Genomic DNA, 13,783 nt, shown 5'->3' with positions numbered 1-13,783 from the left:
GAGAATGGTTGATTAGAGGGAGTGTCGTAGTTGAAGGAACTCAAAAATTCTAAGACGAGCGGCTCATAAGTAGGTACGGGTTCGGTACAAAGATGGTGGAGGCTAGATTTAGTGAGCAAACGGGTGACACCATCAATGAGACCCAAAGTTTCTAGACACTCGGTGTTCACAAATTTTGTGGGAACAACCGAACGTTCGTAGAAAGCAACATATTTTGTTCGCTGAGCATCATCTCGGAAGATAATGTTTGAAAGGTCGGGAGGTGGTCGCTCGGGACGCTCACTACGGATTAATGAACGTGGAGGCATGGTGAGTATGGAAATGAAAAATAAAAATGTAGTGAAGAAGAGTAGAGAATGGTATGATAGTTGTGAGGAAGAAGAGTGGTGGTGGTGTGGTTTTATAGTGAGGTTTGAAAATGGGGTGGTTAATGGAGAATTAAAATGGATTAATGGTGGTGTTTGAAGTTTGAATAGAATAGAAAAATGGGAAATGAATGGAGTTTAAGAGGTGAATGATGGAGGATGAATGAGGTTAATGGAGTTTAAATGGAATAAATAGGGGAAGAATGAGGAGAATGAATTTTGAAATTCAAATTCAAAATTCAAGAGGGAGAGAAGAATGGTCTGCGTGGTCAGAATGGTCTGCGTGGTCAAATGCAGACTGCTGGCCTTGGGAGACGCGCGTCTCAGGCAGTCAGTCTGCTGGGGGACAGGGCATGGAGACGTGCGTCTCCTGTCCTTGCATGCTGAGGTCTGGTCCCACAGAGGTGGAGACGTGCGTCTCCTGGCTTAGGGAGGTGATCTCCACGCATGCAGTTGTCAAGACAAGTTCTGACAGATAGCAATAAGTATGGGATACTAGTTCAGAACAGTGTCATTGTTTCATACTTTAAACAGCAAAAAATAGACTGAGTGAGAGATATGTATTCATGAATATATAGCAATCAGACAGCAGAATATTATAACATAGCAGCAGAATATTATAACACAGCAGCAGTAGTGAATAAAATATTGCATTTAAAATTAAACCAGTACTGAGTGTTAACAGAAGCAGAAAGCAAAAGTGCAGAAAAATGTAAATCTAAACTAGGAATAGAAATTACTAAAACTAGAAATAAAAATCTAATAATCTAAACGGTCACATCTAGCCACGTCTATTGTTGTTCTGATTAGACTGAATGTGTTTGAAAACTTCGTCGAACTGAGCATTTACGGTGTCGATAAAATCGAAGAAATGCATTTGAAAAGTGTGTAGCTCGTTGCGCACATGTTGTATATCTTGTTGTAGCGCAGTGATGGCTTGCTCGTGCGTATTCAGATTAGGCATTCTTTGATTCACCGATGCGGTAGATGTAGCGGGTTGTTGTTGCTCGACCTCGACATCAGTCATATCAACAGTGTGATCATCAACGGAATCTTCAGAACGAGTTTCGGGCTCATACTTAGATACAGGTTCATCAATAGGAAGAGGTTCATAATCAGGAATGGGTTCATCAACAGGAAGAGGTTCATAATAACCAGGAGGTGTTTCAGGTTCAGATTCAGATGCAGGCATTTCCTCATCAAAATGTTCATAAGCTTGAGGGGTTTCAGGTGATGGCTCTCTCTCAGGAATCTGACCATAGTAAAGCCAGTTGGTAGGGTTGTGCACACTTGTCCTAGGATTCGGTAAGGTGAACTGATACCAAACTTTGTTATCAATGAGCAATTCAAAACGACCAGGTCCAAGATTACCGATGATACCTCGATTAAAGCAGAAATTGATGTCCATAGAGGTATGGGTACCAAAAGGTGTCAATCTAAGCAAAGGCACTCTCATTCCTATGGCATTAGCGATCATAGTGACAAATCCGCCAATCCTAATGGGTGAAACTTCGTCTTGCGTGATGCGCTCGAAGTTTGTTAGCATGAATGCGATGGCATTGACCGGGCGATTCTGAGATGTACAAAACATGATGAACAACTCTTCTCTAGTAACTTCAGTGACATTATCTGGTTTGCCAAAAATATAGTGAGCAAGGATCTTGTGAAAGTAGCGGAAAGCAGGATTGTGGATGTTCTCAGATTGAAATTCATTCTCTTCAGGGTTGTCGTTTCCAGTGATCTTGCCCCAGTATTTTTCCAACTCCCAGTATGGAAGATTTTCTTCAGCTACTTGGGCGTATGCATCAGGTCCATGAGGTAGTTCTAACATTTCAGCAAAATCTCGGATGCAGAAATTAAACTCCATACCAAAGAGTCTAAAGAGAATAACTCCTTTTTTCAGTCCTTGTCCACAGTTTGGAAGATAGGTCAGGGAGCTCAAGAATTCCAGAGTGAGCTTCCGATAAGTGCTAAACTTGCGGAACAAGTGAGAACCAGTCCAACCGATTTGGTTAAGCAGGTGTAGGATGCTTTCTTCGATACCAAGCTTCACCATAGTTGGTTGGTGAGGATAGCAAGTCAACTCCATGTGTCTTCCAGCCAGCTTGTTAAATCTTGCTTCTTGTCCTCTACCACGGAACACAACTTCCATATTATCAGCTTCTTGCATCGTAGTTAGTAGTTAAATGAAAAACCTAGAAGTAGAAAATATTAAGATTAAGTTAGGACTAGGCTAGTGTTCATTTTAAAAAAAAAAAAAAATTAAATAAAACAAGTTATAATAATAATTATAATTATAAAAAGGAAGTATTTTCTCGAATGAAGAAAGCGGCTATAATTATAATAGTTATTATAAGATGTATGAAAAATAGTAAGAAAATTAAAATCTAGAATAATTAAAAATAGAATAGTTAAATGAAAATTAAAGATTAAAAATTTTAAAAATAAAATAAAATAAAATAAAAATAATGAAAAGAATAAATAAATGTGGGTTGTCTCCCACCAAGCGCTTTGTTTAATGTCGTAAGCTCGACGATTTTAAAATAGAAAACTATTTTTTCGAAAGAGCGGGCAGCTCGTTAAGTTTAAAAACTTCGATGTTTTCGTCGTATTCGAGATGATGGTAATACTTAAGACGTTGCCCATTTACGACAAAAGGTTTGACGGTTTCTCCTTTGATTTCTATCGCTCCACTCGGAAATATGTTAGTTATTTCGAAAGGGCCAGACCATCTAGATCGTAACTTACCAGGAAATAATTTTAGTCTAGAATTAAATAAGAGCACTTTATCGCCTATGCTAAAATTTTTCCTAGATATACGCTTGTCGTGCCATTTTTTCGTTCGCTCTTTATAGATCTTGGCGTTTTCGTAAGCGTCTTGTCTAAGTTCTTCTAATTCGTTTATGTCTAGAAGTCGTTTCTCACCAGCGGCAGTGTAGTTTAGGTTTAAGTTCTTAATGGCCCAATAGGCTTTATGTTCTAACTCTACTGGTAGGTGGCATGATTTTCCATAAACGAGTTTGAATGGGGTAGTTCCTATTGGAGTTTTGAAAGCTGTTCTATAAGCCCATAAAGCTTCATTTAGCTTGGTTGACCAATCTTTCCTAGATATAGCAACAGTTTTCTCCAATATTTGTTTTATTTCGCGGTTAGATACTTCTACTTGACCGCTTGTTTGTGGATGGTATGGTGTGGCTATTCGATGATTTACTCCATATTTTCGAAGGAGTTTCTCAAGTATTCTTGAAATGAAATGGGAACCACCATCGCTAATTACCAATCTTGGCACACCGAACCTAGGAAAGATGACGTTTTTGAAAAGTTTAATAACTACTCGTGTATCGTTTGTAGGAGAAGCAATAGCTTCTATCCATTTTGAAACGTAATCGACGGCTACGAGTATATATTGATTTCCAAACGATGACGGAAACGGTCCCATGAAGTCTATTCCCCAGACGTCAAATATTTCTACTTCAAGAATGCCTTTTTGAGGCATTTCATCGCGTCTTGAAATGTTTCCAGTTCGTTGGCATCTATCACAGCTTAGTACAGCAAAATGGACGTCTTTCCACAGGTTGGGCCAGAAAAGTCCAGATTGAAGGATTTTGGCGCAGGTTCTAGATGTGCTATGGTGTCCTCCACACGGTGCAGAATGACAATGTGTTATTATGCTTCTTATCTCTTCCTCGGGTACACAACGTCTAAAGATTCCATCGGGGCCTCTTTTGAAAAGGAGTGGGTCGTCCCAATAGTAATGTTTTAGGTCATGGAAGAATTTCTTCTTCTGTTGGTAGCTTAGATCAGGAGGAAGCACACCAGCAGCTAGGTAATTTACGAAATCTGCATACCAAGGTGCGCCAGATCGGGCTAAAGCTATTTCAGCTAATTTCTCGGTTTCAGATTTTGGACGGTATGGTTCGAATTCATTTGCTTCTAATTGGGCGATGAGTCTTTCATAAGGGAAATCATCGTCAATTGGTACTTGTTCGGGTTTCAGATTTTCCAATCGAGAGAGGTGATCTGCTACGACATTTTCAGTGCCTTTCTTATCTTTAATTTCCAGGTCGAATTCTTGTAGTAACAAGATCCATCTCAAAAGTCTTGGTTTAGCGTCCTTTTTGGTTAGGAGGTACCTAATGGCGGCATGGTCAGTGTATATGATTATTTTGGCTCCTACCAGGTAAGAACGGAATTTGTCTAATGCGAATACGACAGCTAATAATTCTTTTTCTGTCGTGGCATAATTCATCTGAGCTTCGTCTAGGGTTCTACTCGCATAATATATGACATGTAGTTTCTTATCCTTTCTTTGTCCTAGAACGGCTCCTACAGCATAATCACTTGCGTCACACATTATTTCGAAAGGCTCATTCCAGTCGGGAGGTTGCATAATTGGCGCAGAGATCAATGCTTGTTTAAGCGTTTGAAATGCTTCAGTGCATTTATCGGTGAAAATAAATTCGGCGTCTTTCATGAGTAGTTCAGTTAAGGGTTTGGTTATTTTAGAGAAATCCTTAATGAAGCGTCGGTAAAAACCAGCATGTCCCAGAAAACTTCTTATTTCTCTAATGGTTTTGGGAGGTTGAAGGTTTTGATAATTTCGATTTTTGCTTTATCAACTTCGATTCCTCTATTGGATACGATGTGTCCAAGTACAATTCCTTGTCGAACCATGAAATGGCATTTTTCCCAATTAAGGACTAGGTTTACGCTTACGCATCGTCTAAGCACCATTTCAAGGTTTTCTAAACATGTTTCAAAACTTCCTCCACAGACAGAGAAGTCGTCCATAAAGACCTCCATTATTCCATCTAGGAAGTCGGCAAATATTGCCATCATGCATCTTTGGAAGGTCGCGGGTGCATTGCAGAGTCCAAAAGGCATTCGTCTATAAGCGAATGTACCATAAGGACAGGTGAATGTGGTCTTCTCTTGGTCGTCAGGGTGGATAGGAATTTGGAAAAATCCGGAGTATCCATCCAGATAACAAAAATGTGAGTGTTTAGCTAGGCGTTCGAGCATTTGATCTATGAAAGGTAAAGGGAAATGGTCTTTTCGGGTAGCTTTATTTAGCTTCCTATAGTCAATGCACATCCTCCATCCAGTTTGGGTACGTTGTGCTACAGATTCTCCTTTTGCGTTAGTGATTACAGTGACTCCTCCTTTCTTTGGTACGACGTGAACAGGGCTAACCCATTTACTATCGGATATAGGATATATTATTCCAGCTTCTAGCAGTTTTTGGATTTCCTTTTTAACCACATCGCTCATAATAGGATTTATTCGCCTTTGATGTTCCCTAGAGGTTTTACTATCGTCTTCGAGCATAATGCGGTGCATACACAGAGAAGGGCTTATACCTTTCAGATCTGATATGTTGTATCCTAAAGCGGTAGGGTATTTTCTTAGGACATTAAGTAATTTTTCAGTCTCGGTTCGTCCTAATTTGGCGTTCACTATAACTGGTCGGTTTAGTTCTTCGTCTAGAAATTCGTATCTAAGATCGGTAGGAAGTGTCTTCAGCTCTATAGCAGGTTTCTTAGGTCCAGGTATAGGATCAGGGGTTAAAGCTAAGCATTCACTCAGGTGGTTATCTTGATATTCCTCACGCCAGTTGTCATCTTCAAAAATTGGCGGCATAGGAATTCTTAGGATTTCGGTTTCCTTATTTGGTTCGGATTTTATTTCCTTGACACACTCGTCGATTATGTCAGCAGAACAGCATGTGTCAATTATAGAAGGTGCTTTTAGGAATTGGGAAAGGATAAATTCTATTTTCTCTTCTCCTACTTCGAAAGTAAGCTTTCCTCGCTTTACATCTATAATTGCACCAGCGGTCGCTAAAAATGGTCTTCCTAAAATGATCGGGATGTTAGAATCTTCTTGGATATCCATAATGATGAAGTCAGTTGGGATGTAGAATTGACCTACACGAACAGGAATATTCTCTAACATTCCTACAGGATATTTAACTGAACGGTCTGCTAGTTGAAGAGACATTCTTGTTGCTTTAAGCTCACCTAGATTGAGTTTCTTACAGGTTGAAAGAGGCATCAAACTAACACTAGCTCCTAAATCGCACAAGGCTTTCTCTATGATGGTTTTTCCAATTACGCAGGGTATAGAGAAACTACCAGGGTCTTTCAGTTTTGGAGGCATGTTGTTTTGGATGATAGCGCTACATTCAGCGGTAAGCGTTATAGTTTCGTTATCCTCGAGTTTCTTTTTGTTTGATAAGATTTCTTTTAAGAACTTAGCGTACGAAGGCATCTCAGTTATGGCTTCTGTGAATGGTATGGTTATGTTTAATTGCTTCAGAAGTTCTACAAATCTTTTAAATTGCGCTTCGGTTTTTGATTTGGCTAATCTTTGAGGGTAAGGAATTGGTGGCTTATAAGGTGGTGGTGGAACATAAGGTTTCTCTTTTTCGGGTTCCACTTCGTTATTCTTCTCATTAGTCTTAGCAGTTTGTTCGTCGGTTGTTTTCTTTTGGGTTTCCTTTGGCTCTTGTTGTGACATGGGTACGTTTTGGGTTCTAGGATCTATGGGTCCATCGTAATTAGTTCCACTTCGTAGTGTTATCGCGTTCGCATGTCCTTTAGGATTAGGTTGTGGTTGAGCAGGAAACGTGCCAGCAGGGGCAGCAGTAGGTGCTTGTTGTTGAGCTACTTGTGAGATTTGAGTTTCTAACATTTTGTTATGCGTAGCTAAAGCATCTACTTTGTTCGATAGTTGTTTTAGTTGCTCGCTATTGTGGATGTTTTGATTCAGGAAGTCTTTATTGGTTTGTTGTTGGGAAGCTATAAAGTTCTCCATCATGATTTCTAGGTTTGACTTCCTAGGGGTGTTTTGAGCAGCTACAGGCGCTTTTTGGTAGCCAGGTGGTACAGCAGGTGCTTGTCCAGGCGCGTACAACGCATTGTTGTTCTTATAAGAAAAGTTCGGGTGGTTTTTCCATCCAGGGTTGTACGTGTTAGAATAAGGGTTTCCTTGAGCGTAATTTACTTGATCAGATGGGACTCCAGTCAAGAGTTGGCATTCAGCAACTACATGCCCAGTCAATCCACAAATCTCGCAGTTAGGTGCTACAGCGGCAGCGGTGGCTGAAGGAGTGATGGTCAAATTCTCGATCTTTTGAGTTAAAGCGTCTACTTTAGCGTTAACGCGGTCTATACCACTAATTTCGTACATTCCTCCTTTGGTTTGGGCTTTCTCTAGAGCGGCGCGTTCTCCTCCCCATTGGTAATGGTTTTGTGCCATGTTCTCTATGAGTTTGTATGCTTCATCATGGGGTTTGTCCATTAATGCTCCGCCAGCAGCGGCATCTATAGTCATTTTAGTGTTATATAAGAGACCACCATAAAAGGTATGGATGATCAGCCATGGTTCGAGTCCATGATGAGGGCATATTCTAAGCATGTCCTTGTAACGTTCCCAAGCTTCGAAGAGCGATTCGTTATCTTTCTGGGTAAATCCGTTGATTTGACCTCTAAGCATAGCAGTTTTGCTAGGCGGAAAGCATCTTGCTAAGAATACTCTCTTCAATTCGTCCCACGTAGTTATGGAATTGGAAGGCAGGGATTGAAGCCACGCTCTCGCTCTATCTCTCAAGGAGAAAGGGAAAAGGCGTAATCGAATAGCTTCGGAACTAACGTTGTTGGCTTTGATAGTGTCGGCGTATTGCACGAACACGGATAAATGGAGATTAGGGTCGTCTACAGGGCTTCCAGAGAATTGATTCTGTTGAACAGCTTGGACCAGTGAAGGTTTCAGTTCGAAATTGTTTGCTTCAATCGCAGGTGGTGCGATACTTGAATGCGGTTCAGCGCGCGAAGGAGCGGCATAGTCTCTAAGAGGACGAATAGCAGCCATCTCTAACTTCGGGGTGATTTGATTGATTTGATCAGTAAAAATCAATTCCTGATTAATCGGAATTTCTGCTACTTCGGGAAGGTTGCGAGCTCGACGTTTAACGTTAATGAAACGTTCGATCTCGTTAATTCGTTGTATTAAGTCTCCTCCTTGTGAACGAGTATTTGGCATACACTCGTTCAAAAAGAAAGGGAAGAATTATCCTAGTCTCTACGGTGTAACAGTGAGTTACGATATCGACTTAAATATTCCCCGGCAACGGCGCCAAAAACTTGATCGCGACTTTACGTGTCTATAAATCTGATAACTGCAAGTGCACAGTCGTGTCGTGTAGTTTTAAAAGATATCGAATCCACAAGGACTATGAATCGATCTACCGTTATCTAAGGTTACTATGTAAAGCTAGGAGTACTAAAATTTCGATTGTTCCTAAGGGAAAGTGATTGTGAGAAAATAAAGAATAATAATAATAAAAGACAGGTATCAGTATGTATTTCGTTTAACTAAAGGTAATCCGAAGGTTCATTGGCTTTTGCGTAATTAAATCAAAAATCTTTACTAATTCCAATTGATTAAAAATCCTCGTCTCAAACTTTCGCTCTGTTGATTCAGACTACTATCCTAATCCTAATGTACGCTTTCGCCATCCCATTAGATTTTAGAAGAGCTTTTTGGAAACAATGTAATTAATAAAATGCCTATTTTACGAGGTTGTTATCTATTTAAATCTCCTAATCTCAAACTTTCGCTCTGTTGACTCGGAGCAAGCTAATACCCCTAACGTACGCTTTCGCCATCCCGCTCGAGTGTAAAAACAATTTTTGAAAATAATTAAGTTCCAATTAGTCTTAATACGCTTTCGCCATCCTTAAAACTAATGTCCTATGTCTACTATCCAGTTAAAGATCTCAAACTTTCGCTCTATTGATTTTAACCTTTGACCGTCCTAATCCCTCAAACTTTCGCTCTATTGGTTTTAAGACTTACTAATTAAACTAGACATATAAACCAAAAATAAGTGATAATTAATAAAACATAATTTAAGCCAATTTATTTCGGATCCCTACGGTTAACTTACTTTACATACCGACACCTTTAGTATTTTAGCCAGACATATTAATACGATTAAACATACATATATCGGTTCGGTTCATAATAATAAACATATTAAATGGCATATAATATATCATGCAAATAAATAATATAAATAAGGCGGTAAATAAAAACCTGAATTAAAATAAATCTGAATTGAATTGAATCTTGAAGTACTCGAACTTCCACCACAGGTTGGCTGGATCGTTCTTCGGAATTTAAATGGCAGAAAATAAAAACAAGGAAATAAAGCGATAAATCTAACGTAAGGCTAGATCTATGAAAAGTTCACAACAATTTCCAGTGTAGAAATCGTTGTGAGAAAATATGCGGTTAAATGAAAACAGAAAAAGGAAAAGCAGTTCGCGGTACAATTTCGGCAGCACTTCGTTGGCAGGAAATCGGACAGATTGAAGTGAGATAGCAGGTCCTATTTATAGGAGGGGATTTGCAGTTGGAATCCGTGAATTGAGGGACCTTTTTCTGACTGGGACTTGGAGACGTGCGTCTCCGATTCTTCAGGGAAGCAGCTGACTGACTTGAGACGTGCGTCTCAAGTGGAGATTCTTTAGGGAGGTGGAGACGTGCGTCTCCCCTTTGCTGAGGTGGCAGAGACGTGCGTCTCTGCTTACTAGTGTGGCCTGGGTTGCTTTCCTTCGTGGGCTGGATTGCTCTTTTGGGCCTTTTGGGTCCTAATTGCACCCCTCTTTCGCTTCAGCACTCCTTTTTCATCTTTTAGGCATAAATATTGGTCATTTAAGCTCTATTTTCTTTCCTTTTCGCAAATAGTCGAAATTGAAGTGTAAAACCTGAAATAAAGCAAATACACGCGTAATATCATAATAAATTAACATAATAAACGGAAAATGCTATAAATATCTATGGATTTTTAGGCTAAATATACGATATAAAATCGTGTTATCAGGCATCCACATCGAAAGCATCATATCCTTCTACCACCTTTAGTCTCTCCTCTAGCGCTTTGATCTGTTCACTGTCCTTGAAGTCTTCCCTAGAGTTGGGATTAGACTGTTGTGTCGGAGGTGCTTGATCTGTGTTGTTCACCTCTTGCACTCCGTATTGTAGATCCAAGTAATCTAAATCCTTAGGGACATTGTTAGCAGGAATGCGAACTGTGCGGGATGTCCCTTTAGTCTGTGGAGTGGGGACAAATCCCTCTTGAGAGGTATCTCCTTTCTCTTGGAATTGGATAGCTCTCCTGACGGATCGGACCTGAGGTCTGTCTTTATCCGGGTCAAAGCCTGAAACAAATCCTAGCAGCAGATTTTTGTCGTTGGGAATCTCATCCTGAACCAGGGTATCCCTAGACTGAACCTCTTTCGCTTTTTCTTGTTTATCCAGGAGGGCCTTCATGAATCCTAGCATTTGAGTCATACCTTCCTTAACCTCTTCCACACTAACCTTCAGTTGATCCACCTCCCCACGGAGGGCGGCTTGATTCTGTTCTAGCTGCTCCATTGATTTCTTTTGCTGAAATCTTGTCTGATAAGACGGTCGGGATGTTAGATTATCCTTCCCAATGATCTCTTGCTCTGAAGGTAAAAGGGAAATATTCTTTTTAATGCCATGAGAGTGATACGCATGTCATGAATGATATGCATGCTATGGATGATATGCTTCATGCGTATCCAGAATATAATAACTCCCTTTTTTTGTATTATTTTTTTTGATAGGACATGATGCAAGAATGCACATGATGCATGACGAATGCCACAATTATATGAAATATATATACAAGAAATAATGAAAGCACACAGTTAAACACATAAGCATATAAGCCCTAGGTTCATAGGTTCGACGTAACGGCTCAAGGGCCTACCCTTCCCACGGGAATGTTCTAGAAGGTCTCATGGGATCGTTCGTAACCGCCGAGACTTTTTGTCTCTTTGGATTTTGGAACGACTCATTGGTCCATGAGGTTCGAATTTTAGGGGTTGGTTCCCAGAGAGATCAGCTAAATACCCAGTCCAGCCCTCAACAAGGTCGAGCCTCGTATCAGACCTTTCCGAATATCTAACCCACTCTGAGTGGAATTATAATAAGACTCGTAGGCGATGTAATTCCCCTCTGGTCATTATTATAATTCCCACGCTTAGGCTTAACAGCAATTTACAATATCCCAACAGAATACCATGAAATAACAAATATAAAGATATTTAATTAAATTAAACGTAAATAAATAAATTGCAGATGAATGAATAAATAAAAATTTAAATATTTAAGGAGAACCTAAATTCTAAACCAAACCCTAATTTTGGCAAAACTTGCCAAACCCTAAAAAAGTTAGCCATAAACCTAAAAGTTTGCCAAAACCTAAACCCTCTCAAAACCTAAAGGAGCATAATAATTTACAGTTTTGTTATCACTAATCCCCAGCAGAGTCGCCAGCTGTAGCAACCTGCCCTAAAAATTGATATTTTAGAGTCGCCACCTATTCTGAAGGGCGAATAGGAAACCCTACGCAGTTTAGAGATTCGGGGTAAGTTATTATAATCAGGTCGAGGGAAGGTGTTAGGCACCCTCAACCCTTTCCTATTGGCTTTGAATCTAAGGGTCAAGTTTATGGCTAAAATATTCAGGTTTAATAACTAAAGAATTGAATAGGGGAAAATTTGAGATTTTAGGAAGGGGGACTCGCCTTGGTTATCCAAGTGCCTACGTATCTCCTTATGGAGAATCAGAGTCAACGTAGTTCGGGCTCAAGGTTGTACGCCTTAGAATTGAATTTTGTGGTTTGAAGTTGTTTTGAAGGTATTTTGAGTTACCTTGTTATAGATTTAAAAATCGCAGTATCTGTAGGGATGAAGATCCGTAGTGACGTGGTTTAGTGTTATTTAGATGCTTTGGGCGTACAACCCTGATTTGATTTGGCACCGTTAGATGCGGTGACCAATGGATTCGGTCAGTATAGCTAACGGATTAAAGGCATTGCTGCTTGCTCAGATCGATAGATTGATCATCACGGGCAGCAAATTGAAGGTGTTTTGGTAAGTGAATTTTTATCTCTCGTCTAAAGCGACTGATAGCTTCAATCGGGTCGAGGAGAGAATTAATAAGAGTCTAATTAAATTATAAGTTAATCAGAATAATTTATTTCTCGTCTACTACGACTAATGGGTTTAGTCGGTTCGAGGAGAAATTAAGTCATTAATAAAACAATTGAACAAGTTTCAGAAATTTAATTAATTAGTTATAAGAAGAAAAATTAACGAATTTTAGCAATTTGATTAGTTAATTATAGAAAACATTTAACAAGTTTTAGAAACTTAATTAGTTAGTTAAAAAGCAATTAGCAAATTTTAGAAATTAACTAAATTTATTTTATTTTGTCTCGCAGGGGGGTGTACATTGGCTAACGTTAGTAATTAGGGGGTGAGTATAGCAACAGACCTAAGCCCAATTGTTTTTTAGTCCGTCAGATTGGCTGTAGCGTAGGTGTATGGGATGTGGTGTACGCTCAAAGCCATAGCCGTTGGATCTTAATCTAAATATAATGGACGGCCTGCATATATTGGTATTGAAGCACGTGGGAAGGGGTGACACACTGGATCACGTCCAGTGATGCTGCCAAGTGTCCATAGGAGGACAAATGACATTGATCTAGCGGCTGGGGAAGTTTCTACCACAAAAAAAACAAAAAGAGAGCCTAAGCTTCCATTTGCCCAGGATCCGTTCCTCTCTCTTCATCGTTCTCTCTTCTTTCTCCCACTCAGAGCACACACCCAGAAAGATACCTCACCGTGAACCACCCTCGGCCGCCATGAACCACCCCTCCTCCGCCGTATAACGCCGGTTTTCCGATGAAGATCATCATGATCTTCATCGTTTTCAATCAAAAAGCCCAGATCCTCAATTGATCCCATGAACCCTAACCCCTAAATTAAACCCAGAACAACATCATACATGCAAGCAATAAACAACCTAAGCTAAGTGTTCGAATCGGTACCTTATGCTCTTGAATTGTTGGATCGTGTTAGCTCCGAGTCTTGCGCTAATCCCCCTCTCTCTCTCTCCGTTTGCAGGTAAAGGATGGAGATCCAAGGTCCCTAGGGTTCGCGTTCGTAGCTGCGCAAGGGTCTCAAAACTCCAGCAAAAAGAAAAATCCCCTCTTCTAATTCTTCTCTTTTCGTTTTATAGCCTTAGGGTTTTATATTTAAGTTAGGAAATTAGAGATTGTATTAGGTTATTTGATTCGTTTGTAGATTCATTCAGTTTTGTAATATGATCCAGATTGAATGAAAATTCTGTTCGATCCTTTTTTGATTTTGTTAAGATTCGATTCAAGATTCTTTTGATTTCAGATTTGATCATGTTTTAATGCTTGATTGTGATTCGTTTGCGTTTTGTTTTGGAGATTCTGGGCCTGGGCAATACGAATTGATTTAGGGTTTGTTGTTTGGAGGAGGGCGGCGCCGTTGGAGATGGTGGAGCAA

At 39.8% G+C, this 13,783-nt stretch overlaps 1 non-coding gene across 1 annotated transcript; it reads left to right on the top strand.

Annotated features, from left to right (window-relative positions):
- The first annotated feature begins 7,755 nt into the window (after positions 1-7,755).
- Positions 7,756-7,862, top strand: LOC131593713 (small nucleolar RNA R71). Its single transcript, XR_009281097.1, has one exon. It is a non-coding gene; the product is annotated as a small nucleolar RNA R71 (small nucleolar RNA).
- The last annotated feature ends 5,921 nt before the right edge of the window (positions 7,863-13,783 follow it).

This window comes from Vicia villosa, linkage group LG3 (assembly GCF_029867415.1).
Source record: "Vicia villosa cultivar HV-30 ecotype Madison, WI linkage group LG3, Vvil1.0, whole genome shotgun sequence".
In the NCBI taxonomy this organism is placed as follows: Eukaryota; Viridiplantae; Streptophyta; class Magnoliopsida; order Fabales; family Fabaceae; genus Vicia; species Vicia villosa.
The sequence above is the reverse complement of the archived record's forward strand: the minus strand, read 5'-3'. Positions and strand labels throughout refer to the sequence as shown.